The sequence below is a fragment of the Cynocephalus volans genome, chromosome 2 (genome assembly GCF_027409185.1).
Source record: "Cynocephalus volans isolate mCynVol1 chromosome 2, mCynVol1.pri, whole genome shotgun sequence".
NCBI lineage: Eukaryota > Metazoa > Chordata > Mammalia > Dermoptera > Cynocephalidae > Cynocephalus > Cynocephalus volans.
In genome coordinates, this window is record NC_084461.1 from 60,549,172 (window position 1) to 60,561,025 (window position 11,854).

Sequence of the window (11,854 nt, forward strand, 5' to 3'; positions counted from 1 at the left end):
CCAAAGGCATAGTCAGCTTGCTATAGCCATTAGGCAACCTTGCAGTGCAATCAAGAGAAAATAGGATCAAGGACCAAAAAAGAAAACGAAATGATAAAACAAAAGAAAATGTCTTAACTGGATTAAAGGCTTCTATTCATAACCCAAGCAGGGTCCTTGTCCTTTGAAGGATAAGAGGCACAAAACAATAGCAAGGCAATAGGAATAAAATCCACATAAATAAAATCTACTGGGGTATCCAATTTTTATTCACAAGGAAAAAACTCCAGTTCATCTTTTATTTTCTATTTTTATATCCGTGAGAAAAAACAGGGAGATTATAAAACTGAATATGAATCTCAGCATTAACAGCTGAATAGATAAAAAAGTTTAAATGCTTTAATTAAAAAATTACAACCATAGTGTGATACCACTTTATACTCATTAGGATGGCTATTATTTAAAAAATGGAAAAGTACAAGTACTGATGAGGATGTAGAGAAAATGGAACCTTTGTGCATTGCTGGAAGGAATGTAAAATACTACAGTTGCTGTGGAAAATAGTTTGGCAGTACCTCAAAAAGTTAAACATAGAATTTCCCAGCAATTCCACTTCTAGACATATGCTATGGTTTGAATGTGTTCCCCAAAGTTCATGTGTTAGAAACTTAATCCCTAATGCAATAGTGTTGAGAGGCAAGACATCTAAAAGGTGATCAGGTCATGAGGTCTCTGCCCTTGCAAATGGATTACTGCTGTTATTATGGGAGTGGGTTATGTGGGAGTGGGCTCCTGATAAAAGGATGAGTTTGGCTCCCTTCCCTCTCTTTCTTGGGCATGTGACAACTTTCACCATATTATGAGGCAGCAAGAAGGCCCTCAGCAGATGCCAGCCCCTTGATCTTGGACTTCCCAGGCCCCAGAACCGTGAGCCAAATAAACTTCTGTTGTTTTAAATTACCCAGTCTGTGGCTGGCTGGTTATCTTCATTGGTTAGAGTGAGGTGTTACAAATTACCCAGTCTGTGGTATTCTGGTACAGCAGCACAAAGTGGACTAAGACAGTATGTACTCAAAATTGAAATTAAAAGAATTGGAAATTGGGATTCAAACAGATATTTGTACACCATTGTTCATAACAGCATTATTTACAATATCCAAAAGGTGGGAACAACCCAAGTGTCCATCGACAGATAAATGGATAAACAAAATGTGGTATATGCATACAATGGAATATTATTCAGCCTTATAAAGGAATGAAATTCTGACATTTTACTAAGTAAAGTAAGCCAGATTCAAAGGACAAATATTGTATGATTCCACTTATGTGAGGCACCTAGAGTAGTCAAATCAGAGCCAGAAAGTAAAATAGAGATTACCAGGGGCTGGGGGTGGGGAAGAAATGGGAATTATTGTTTTATGGGTACAGAGTTGAGATGATGAAAAATTTCTGGAAATGAACAGTGGTGATAATGCACAACATTGTGAATGTACTTAATGCCACTGAATTGCACACTTAAAACTGGTTAAAATGAAAAATTTTGTTACGTATATTTTACTACAATAAAAAGAATATATCGTAAAACCCAACCATCATTGCCAGCTGCTGCCATCTCCCCCAGCACAGGTCTTCCATAGCACAGAGGCAAGGGAATGGGACTGGCCAATGTTCACTGGCTCCTCAGTTGGTCTAGCATAGATTTCCAGGAACCTGGTGGGGATCGGAGCTGCCACTTGGCTGCCAACCCCCCTAGAGCAGATCCTCTACAACACAGAGTTGTGGGGGAATGAGGGGATGCACTCTTCACCAGCTGCCCCCCCCAGCTCCTCCCAACTGAGCACGGGTTGGGGTTGGAGGAAGCAGCACCACTGCCTGGCTGCCACCCCAGCATAGATCTTCTGCATGGAGCTGGGGAGATGGAAACTGCCATGTGGCTGCCAAGCCCACTGGAACAGCTCCTTCCCCATAGTTTTAATTAGCCCTAGTGGAAAGATGCACATTTTCTAACAGCAGCATTTTGTACAGGTCCTCTTGAAGGCTCTTCCTGGTAAGTTCATGTATCAATCTTACACTCTTCTGATAGTTTCCCAAGTAGAAGCCAAGATAGTGGTTACATCTAATCTCAAGGCTGCCTAAAACCTTGCTGAAGGTGGTGTCCTGGTGGCCAAGCCCCTTGCTCAGAGAGCTAACGATTTGCATAAGGCAAAGCATTTGAGTAGGTAAACCTGAGATCAAAAGTAAAGTGTCTCTGCAGGAAGGTAATGGGATTAACAGCATGGAGGCATACAGAGCTTTTGAAAATACACACCCTTTGAAATTGACAAAATCACCTGTGTCTTCAGAGAGGGATTTAGAGTTAAGACTTCCAAGAGGATTAGACCCTGTCGGCAGTGCTTGCTTCAGACAGGTGCATCATTATACCTGATAGATGTTTATTGAATGTCCCCTGGGAGGCTGACTTTGTAATTATCTGTTTCTAAGACTCTGCAAATCTTGCTTTGCTTTTTTGCTTTTTTTTTTTTTTTCTCTACAAGGACTTTGCCATCGATTTCATATGTCTTTTACTTTCAATTGATTTGTAAGGAGTGAGAGGAAGCAATGGACTCAATGCTGTAAGTATACAGTCTTGCAAAACCACAGCTGAGGAGTTTAAATATTATTCTGACTTGGATAACCTGCCACTGTTTTCTTCACTAGAGTTGGTACAGGTTAGAAGGGACGCTGTCCTTCAGCAATGATAAATGACACAGCAATTGTCTCTACAAGTCCAGAATGATTAATAGATTTTACCTCATCCATCTCCTCATTTGACACAAGGTTGAGACCAGTTTCATTATTACTACTTTCTAGAAGAGACAAAATTATTTGCTAGCATGCTTAATATAATTAATTGATTGCTAGACTGAAAGCAGTATCCTTTTAAATGTGAAAAGACTTGCACTGCATATTTCGAATGTCAGTTTAAAATGATTCTTCAGGTATGATGCCAGAAATTTTAATAGCCCTCCCCTTCACGTTGCCTCTCTATGATCTCCCGCATGTCCTGCCAAGTCCCCTCACCCTCTCCCTCTCAAACTCCTTGCTCAGGTGCATTCTGAATAGTAAGGACTTCTGCTTGGACTTATTGTTTGGGTCAAGTTCAGAGAGTGTTCTTGTACTTCTTTCATCATCTAATAAAGATGAGAGCGGAGGTCAGGGGAAGCACGTCTTGGAGATGAAGGGCAGCTGAGATCTTTGATTCAAAGCCTGTGGCTCTATCACTTTCTCTTACATAGAAACTATTCATCCCACACTTCCTACTGCAAATCACTTTGGTATAACATGACAATGCAGCAGACACACAAGGACTTTTCCCACATTACACTGCAAACACAGCCACCGTCTCTAGGGAACATAAGAGAAACTTCTGGGCTTCCACTTCCCCCCCATTTGTTTGAAGGATCAAGAGAACACAGTTCCATTTTCAACAAAAATTAAAAAGGAAAATCATGAAAAGAGCCAACCTTCTCTTTTTTCCCCTCCCTTAATATATTGTTGCATCCAGGGAAGAGGAAACAGTGAGCGCCACTGATACAAGGTCCCCAGGGACCCCATAAGGGTCACTCCCCAGCAATCAAATGAGCATGTGTTCCTCTACTTGTAGAGCAACTTTGTAACTAACGGGAGTGAAAGTTACTCTTGGCTCAGCTTTGATGTACAAAAAAGAAAAAAATGAAATGTCACAGTGCTTCAGGGAACCAGGCTGTGTTCACACCTGGATTTTCACAGGGCAGAGAGTTTTTAGCTTTGAGGCTTTGGAGATTTGGAGAAAGGAGATGTGAAAAATTATTAGCCATGTTCCTGTCAGCCTCCTAAGGCCAGCTAAGAACTATGTGTTCCTTAAGGGCGGGGACAAAAGTGCCCGTCCACATGTTTTGTTTTTTGTTTCTTTTTAAGGTGCTATCAGTGGTGCCACGGGCCAATTGACTTTGAGATTTAAAATAGGACATCTCATTTATTCTGCATTGTTGCTAAATAAGGTATGTATGGGATAAAATTTTCCAGACAATTGGACTGTCACTCTTTGAGAAGTGAAGTGTATTTGGGCTGCATTTAGTTACTAAATATGGTAGAAATGATTAACTCTTCTTTGACCATGCAAGTTCATTATCACGAATGTATTATTTTATTGGCTGGATCAGAGATGTCCTCAGGGGCTATGGAGAAGAAAAGGACTCTTGCTTCACTAATGGTCTTAGAGTTCTAGCCTCTTTCCATTGTTTTTCTGATTTTCTAACTCTGTGTTCATTTGTCTTCACTTCTGCTGTTTCTCCCCAGGATCTGTGTCTGAGAAGCTTCATCACCTTTTCCATTTTGACTGTTTATTTACTTCTTCACCAGTTGTAAACTAGAAAACTGAGAGAAACCAGATGGACTTAGTTCTATACACATCAATTAGTAATATGCTCTCCTGCCAACCAAGTAAACAGCATGGGTTTTATGAAAGCTATAAAAATCTAATTGATCCCTTCAGTTGTTATGTGAGGAGATGGGCTTTATATCAAGTGGCATTTTATTTCGTACTTAGAAAAGTATGCATCTTAACTTATTAAAATTTGCCTTCAGTAGAACAAGTCAATTGGAACTCCTAAATAGATTTTTAACCATCTATTTCTAAAGTCTTTGCCACCTCCTTAATCCAGGCTAATATTATCTCTCATAGACTATTAAAACTATCTCTTGTTGGTCTCCCAGCATCATTCTGGCTTTCTTTCAACCCATTCTCCACACTGTAGCCAGAATGAGCTTTCAAAAATGGGAATCTCATTATTTCTCCTCCTTGCTCAATGGCTTTCCATGTTGGCCTCACCTTGCACACTCTCCCTCTCCTGTTGTGTTGTGCCACCTTGGCCATGCTCCTTTATACCACAGGACCTTTGCACATGCCATCTGTTCTGCCAGGAATGCTCTCCCCTCTTCCCATGGCTGGTTCTTTCTATCCTTCAGTTCTCAAATTAGATGTCACTTCTTTAGAGAGGCAATTCCTGACCATTCCAATTAAAGTAGGTATTCACTATTATTCCGTCTAGGGTAGAGTTATATGACTAGATGAATGGGAGTGAACACAAAGTATGACAATTTTTGTATCACATGTTAATACTTGTCAGATAGCATCTACCATGGAAGAGACATTCAATAACCTGGCAGACAAAATTACCTCACCAGCTGACTTCAGCCTCTGTCAATAGCCACCCTAATGCTGGACAAAGGACACCTGAATGCAGTAGACACAGTGGCAGAGATAGAGGTTACGCATGGGCCCAACAGCATAAACTGCATTTACCAAAGCTGATCTAGTTACTGCCACTGCTGAGTATCTAACATGCCAGTCATGAAAACTGATGCTGAGTTTCCAGTATGACACCATTGTTCAAGAAGACAATTAATCATTTCATGAGAAGTTGACTATATTTAGCTCCTTTCATCCTGAAGGGCCAGCAGTTTATTGTCACAGTAATAGACACATACTCTGGGTATACATTTGCCTTTCCCGGTCATAGGAGCTTAGCCAGCACTACTATGCAAGGGGTGGGGTTATGTAGTTTTTGTTCTTCTGGCACAGAATCCCACATAAAATCATATCGAACCATGAGTTTCAGTTTACAGTAAATGAGTTTCAGAGATGGGACCATGACCACAGGATCCACTGGTCATATCAACACGTGCATCACCCAGAAGAAGCTAGCTCCCTTTTTCTTGGAGAAAATACTCCATAAGGATGGTATGCCATCCTCCAGCATACGTGTTGGATTAAAGACTTTTAAGTGATACTATGTTAATAGGAAGACTGTATGGGTCCAGGGACTAGGGGTGGATGCAGGAGTGATCCCACTTGCAAGCACTCCTAATAACACACTGAGGGGCTTTGTATTTCTCATACTTATAACTCTGGGCTCTGCAGGGTTAGAAGCTCTCATCTTCAAAGTGGATACACTTTTACCTGGGAACTTAGCAAGAGTATCATTGAATTATAAGCTACACCTGTTACCTGGGCACTTTTGTTCCTTGTCTTCAAGGACCAGTAGACAAGGAGAGGAGTCACCATCTTGGGAGAGGTAATCGACCCGATCATCCAGAGGAAGTAGGACTGTTGCTACACAATGGATCAGGGAGGAATAGTATGAAATCCAGGTGACCCACATGGGTTTCTTCTGGTACTTCTTTGCCTACTTGTGATTGTAAATGAATAGGTACAGTGACCCCATTCTGCAAAGGGCATGTGTCTTAGTCAGTTTGGGCTGCTATAACAAAATACCATAGCCTGGGTGGCTTAAACAACAAACATTTCTCACAGTTCTGGAGACTGGGAAGTCCCAGATCAGGGTGCAGGCAGATCAGAGCCTGGTGAGACCCTCTTCCTGTTTGCAGACAGCTGTCTTCTTGCTATATCCTCACATGGCAAAAAGAGAGAGTGAGCTCTAGTCTCCTCCTCTTTTCATAAGGGCACTAATCCCATCACGAGGGCCTCACCCTGAAGAGTTCATCTAAACCTAATTTCCTCCAAAGACCCCACCTCCAAACACCATCACATTGGGGATTATGTTTCAACACATAGATTTTGGAGGGACACAGACATTCAGTCCATAGAACCATGGTAATTGGGACTCAGATCCCTGGGGATGAGGATCTAGGTAATGACACCAGGAAAGCCACTGAGACTGGCAGAGGTGGTATGTGATGGTAAGGGAAATCTAGATTTGGTGATAGTGGAAGAGAAAATGAGTATCAGTTTTGGTCCCTAGACTCATTGCCACTTGTAGGGGCTGAAACCTGTCCTGACCATCCTCTTGTTTTCCATCAGTAAGAGAGACCCACTGGAACCCTGCAGTAGATGCTCCATGAATATTCATGAAGAAGTGGACTGCAGTGATGTTCAGGGTGGACTGTGGCAGATGCAGAGATGAGTCACCCAGTCTCTCTCCAAGGAAGGACTTGTACTGAGCTGTGAGAGGGAAGTCTGCAGACAGCTTCCAGCTGCCAGCTCCTCCTGGGCCTGCCCCAGCTGCAGAGTCATGCCCTTCCTGGGGCAGCCCACATCTGGTGACTGAGCAAGGTGGGGGTGGAAGGCCCTGGACATTTCTGCTTAATGTGTTATAACTCTGACGGGCAATCTTTGCCCCAGAGCTGGTGTCATGCTGGCTGATGCTTGGCTGGGCCTGCAGCTCGGTTATTTCTGTCTGCTCAATCTTCTTTCTTCCTCTCTTTCCACTGATACTAATTGTTAATAAACATCTTGCACCCAAATTTGTCTCAGTACCTGCTTCCAGAGTACCAAACCTGCTGCAGGCTCTATGCCCTGGAGGCAAAGGAGAAACTCGCTAACTAGGTAGTAATTTGGCGCAAGCTATTTCAATGTCCGCAACTTGCATTTTTCCTCATTAGTAAAATGGGATAATGTTTGCCTCTCAGGGTGCGTGAGGCTCAGATGAGATTGAGTGTGTAAATCACCTGGCATAGTGCTTGGCATACAACAATGTTCAGTATGTGTTGCAATTTTACTCGTTTTAAAGGGAAGCTCCTCAGAAATGGATGATTTCCCATGTTGACACAGGTTTGTGAGTTTTCTGTTGAGGAGGGAGAACTGCGTGCTCCATTTTCTGGCCACAGTGTTGACAATAATAATTCCTAATTCTTACATAGCATAAACTGTGAGCCAGGCACATTCTCAGTGTCTTGCACGTATTAAACCATTTAATGCAACAACAACCCAGTGCAGAAGGTACAATTCTAAGTCCCATCTTACAGATGAGGAAACTGAGGCACAGAGAGGTCATGAACTAGTCTCAGGTCCTAAAGACTGGAAGTGTGAGGGCTGGACTCTGAACTCAGGCAGCCTGGGACCAGAATCTGTGCTCTTGCTCACTAGAGCCTACTGCCTCTTGGTTGAACTTTTATAAAGAACTTGAAGCAGAATGAGGCAATCCTTCCTCTCACCTCCCATTTGCCTGTGATGCCCTTCCAGAACAACTTTTTCTGAATAGGAAAGAGGAAGAGGATGAGGAAGATGTCATTTGCCTGCAGATGGGCTGAAGTTCTTGAATCCTTTCTGAGGCCCTGAGGGAGGAAGAACCCAACACCCCTGTGTCTCTGGGGCTAAGGAGCCAACCACTGGGAACCACCCTGGCAGAGAGTAAAATGGCAGGAGTGAGATGTTGACAATTACAGCTTCCTTGCAAAATTTCAAGTATTTGCAAATAATTAACGCAGCTTTTTCAGCATGTCTTTATTTGCTTAAATTAACAAAATACAGGTTACATGCTATTTTCAGGTAAACTGCTTTTTCACTGAAGCAGAAAGCAATATTCACAACTTGGGTTGTTATACACTCAGAGTTTTTAGTTTTTAAACAGCAAACCAGAATTCTGTACAAAATCAACATTTTGTATAATGTTGCCCAAATATGCAAAGGATTTTAAATGTTAGTTCTGTTACATTTTGTTCCAGCAAAGCAAAGATCATAATTCAAAACACAATGTTACTATTTTATTAAATGCCTTCGGGGCTTAATAAATACGGTATGCACATTGAGCTTTCTCAAATAACTAACTGCTCATATACAAATATACCAGTTGCTCCTGTGGGCTTATGAAAGGTCAGCCTCAGGCTTATGGTCAATGGGGAGTCAAATTTTTAAAAAGAGAGAATGAAAGAGGAATTGAAAGGCAAGAAGAAGGGTAAGCATAGGCCTGGATAAAAAGAATAAAAGAAAAATATGCCACTTGACTGGTCTGTTGGTTTGTTCAAAGTGACTGTTCAAAAGCCTGGAAAGCACTGTAGTGACCTGTGTTCAGAATATCACAGTGTGATGAAAGTTATGCTGTCTTGACCTTGGAGTGCTGGTAACCCTGCATGGCTTCATCTTTTACTTCTCTGAGGATGGCCCCAATGGGATCTCATTCAGGCTTGCATTCTGGTTAACAGGCTCATCAGGCAAAGTTGGTCAGCCCTTCTCCTAGCTCTGCGCTCATGCATGGGGTGTCTGTGTAATTTATCACCCAAATTGAGATGCTTCTGAGAACTGAGGTGGCACTATTAGTAATTATCTTGGGACGACAGATAATAAACCAGGATTGTCCCAGGCAAACCAGAATGCTAGTCACTCAACAACATATAGAACATTTTAGCCTTGGTTCTCAGAAGGTCAGTGCTATATTAACCATCAAGTTAGATTTAATTAGGTCTCTCATACCCAGAGTCGAAAACTAAAAACAGGCCTTGGAATACACTCCATATCAAATTCTTCTTACCTTTTCCATACCTTTTTTCTCCCTGCAAATGAAATTTTACATGGAATGCTAACATACAAAACAGACAAAACTTGAGCTGCTCTCAGTGAAGTGGGCACGGGGCCCGAGAGTTTTCCCATCCCCGTGCAGCTCTGCAGGGGCACAATTTGAAAACCACCATCTAGACCATTCTCTCTTCATCTCAACATTAACTGGTCCCTCAAACATTTCCACATGATTTGTTTTGGTTGGAAAGGACTAGAGCCTGTTAGTCTAGATTTTCCTGATTCCTATTCAAGCCAGGCATACTCAGAACCAACTGGATGTCTGCAACACATGTGGTCAGGTACAGCACACAGTAGGTCCTCGACACATGGTTGCTGAATGGATAAATACGTAACAGAACCTGAAGAACTGGAGGTCTCCCTGACCACTCTGCCAGCCTCCTGGACAACTTCATCAGAGGAACTGGTCAGCTATACTAATAGTGAATGGAAGGGAACTTGCCCTTCTGAGGCTTCTTGGCCCAGAGTTTGCTTGTATCCACAGAAACCCACAATATTCTCTTCACCATCCCTTTGCAGGTGCTCTGACCTCAGGACATGGGTGGCAGCAGGAAACCCAAGCAGCTTTAGCACTTCGTGGTGGTGGTGAGGCTGAAGGAAGGCACTGTAGGTGAGGTGGCAGGAGAAATGGGTCAGGGATTGACAAGCACAGGGGGAATCATGAGGACTAGACGAGGCGAATGGAGAAGCACCTTGGCCAACAGGAAAAGTGGCATCCAGACTCTGGAGGTGGACCCAGACTTCCAAAGAAATGTACTGGGAAGTTCGGGAGGAGAGGAAGCAAAATAATAATCAGTACCTAGCTCTACAAATAAGAGTTGAAACTACCAAGAGGCAGTATTTACATAAACACAGACACGGTACCAGAGGGCGATTGCTTATGGTCAGTCACACGTAGGCAACACCTTGTCAGTGCTGCTCTGCTCAGTGCCAGAGCTAAGTAAGGCCTACCTGCAGGGCCCAAGCCACCCATTGGAGTCATCATCACTCACTGGAATCATGCTTCAAGCATCCAGGAAGGAAGAGTTAGTCACCATAGGTCAGCCATGCCTTTTTCAACATATTAAGTGACCATAAACATCACAGGCATCATCTTCTAGTATAAAAAAGTGTGTATCTACACAGTATGTGTGCATGTGTGTGTATATGCGTTCCCTTGTGAGGCTCTTACAGAACAGGTGAAAAGGCCTAAGTCTGTAGTATGACTGTCAGGCCTCCTGTTCTGTACTCTAATGAGTCTGAAGCCAGGAACAGAAATATTTACAGAGTCCCTGGGAGGGGACTGGAAGCCATAGAAATGGTGCATGCTATCTTAGCCCCTTCGAGTTTTCTCAGCCCTGGCCGCACACAGGAATCATCTGAGGCATTTTGGAAGATACCAGGTCTGGGCCTCCACTCCAGACCAATGAAATCAGAATCTCAGGGGCTGAGGCCATGGCCCTGGTATTTTACAAAAGGCTCCCCAGGATGATTCCAATGTGCAGCTGGCACTTAGAACACAGTCCAGAATCTTCCTTACTCATGAGCAGCTGGTGATCTTTTTAATAGCCAGAATAAGTCAGAGCTCATTTAGGGAGAATTCCTCCACTCCCACCCCCCAGCTCCAGCACTGGTGACGACTCATCTACAGCTGTCTTCTGGGGCATGAGGCCTCAGAGCAAGACTACAGTGGTCTCCATGAGGGACCCTGCTTGGCACACGAGGAATTAATATGAGGAGCCAGGTCCCTTAAGCACGGTCAGGTCATCTGAAAATATGCTCCAATGTCCCACCCAACAAAGGTGGCCGAAACAGAACAAGAGAGACCCAGGCAGGAATCTAAGTATCACTGGGTTTTCCTTAGTTAAAATTATTCATCTTCTCCTGAAATTTTATCTCACATCTGCAGCAACTACTTGAGAACATCCTCTTCACTGGCTCACTCCCCTGTGTCATTTCTGGTATTTTTGGTTATTTAATACAGGGTATATATATATATAGGCGTTTGGCCAGTGACAGGGATCAAACCGTGGACTTTGGTGTTGTCAGCACCACACTATAACCAACTGAGCTAACCCACCAGCCCTAAGGCTATTTTTATATATACAACTACTAATATTTTAATCTATCTGAAAAACTGTTTTAACTTTCATGAATTCAACAAAATAGTGATTCATAAGGCAACACATCAAGCACCATAGTTTTGCAACTAGAAAGAAATTTACCATGTATTGCATATTAGTCAAAAGAAAACAGAATTTCTAAAAGCACCTCCGTGTCAGCTTACAATTAGATATCTAGAAAAATATGATGCAGTTTATTATACTGGTGATGCGGAAAATAAAACACTGAAGAAACCCTGGAATGAGTGTTAAAAGTATCAAAGGCCCAGTGAGCGACCTGAGAAGCATTTACATTACCTAGGATGGTCGCTGCTCATTTAGACTGAGCCATTTGTAAAGACTGGCGCCATCCCCCCGTCCCCAGCAAATGACACTTCATGCAGAAAGCTACATTTGACTGCCCAGTTCTCATTTTCCAAAGGTCATTTTAAAAACGGTCCGC

General features: G+C 42.8%; 1 long non-coding RNA gene across 1 annotated transcript; it reads left to right on the plus strand.

Moving 5' to 3' along the window:
• The first annotated feature begins 1,986 nt into the window (after positions 1-1,986).
• LOC134367478 (uncharacterized) lies at positions 1,987-3,998 on the plus strand. The gene is made up of 3 exons (XR_010022417.1): positions 1,987-2,026; positions 2,514-2,591; positions 3,916-3,998. It is a non-coding gene; the product is annotated as an uncharacterized LOC134367478 (long non-coding RNA).
• Positions 3,999-11,854: the final 7,856 nt, after the last annotated feature.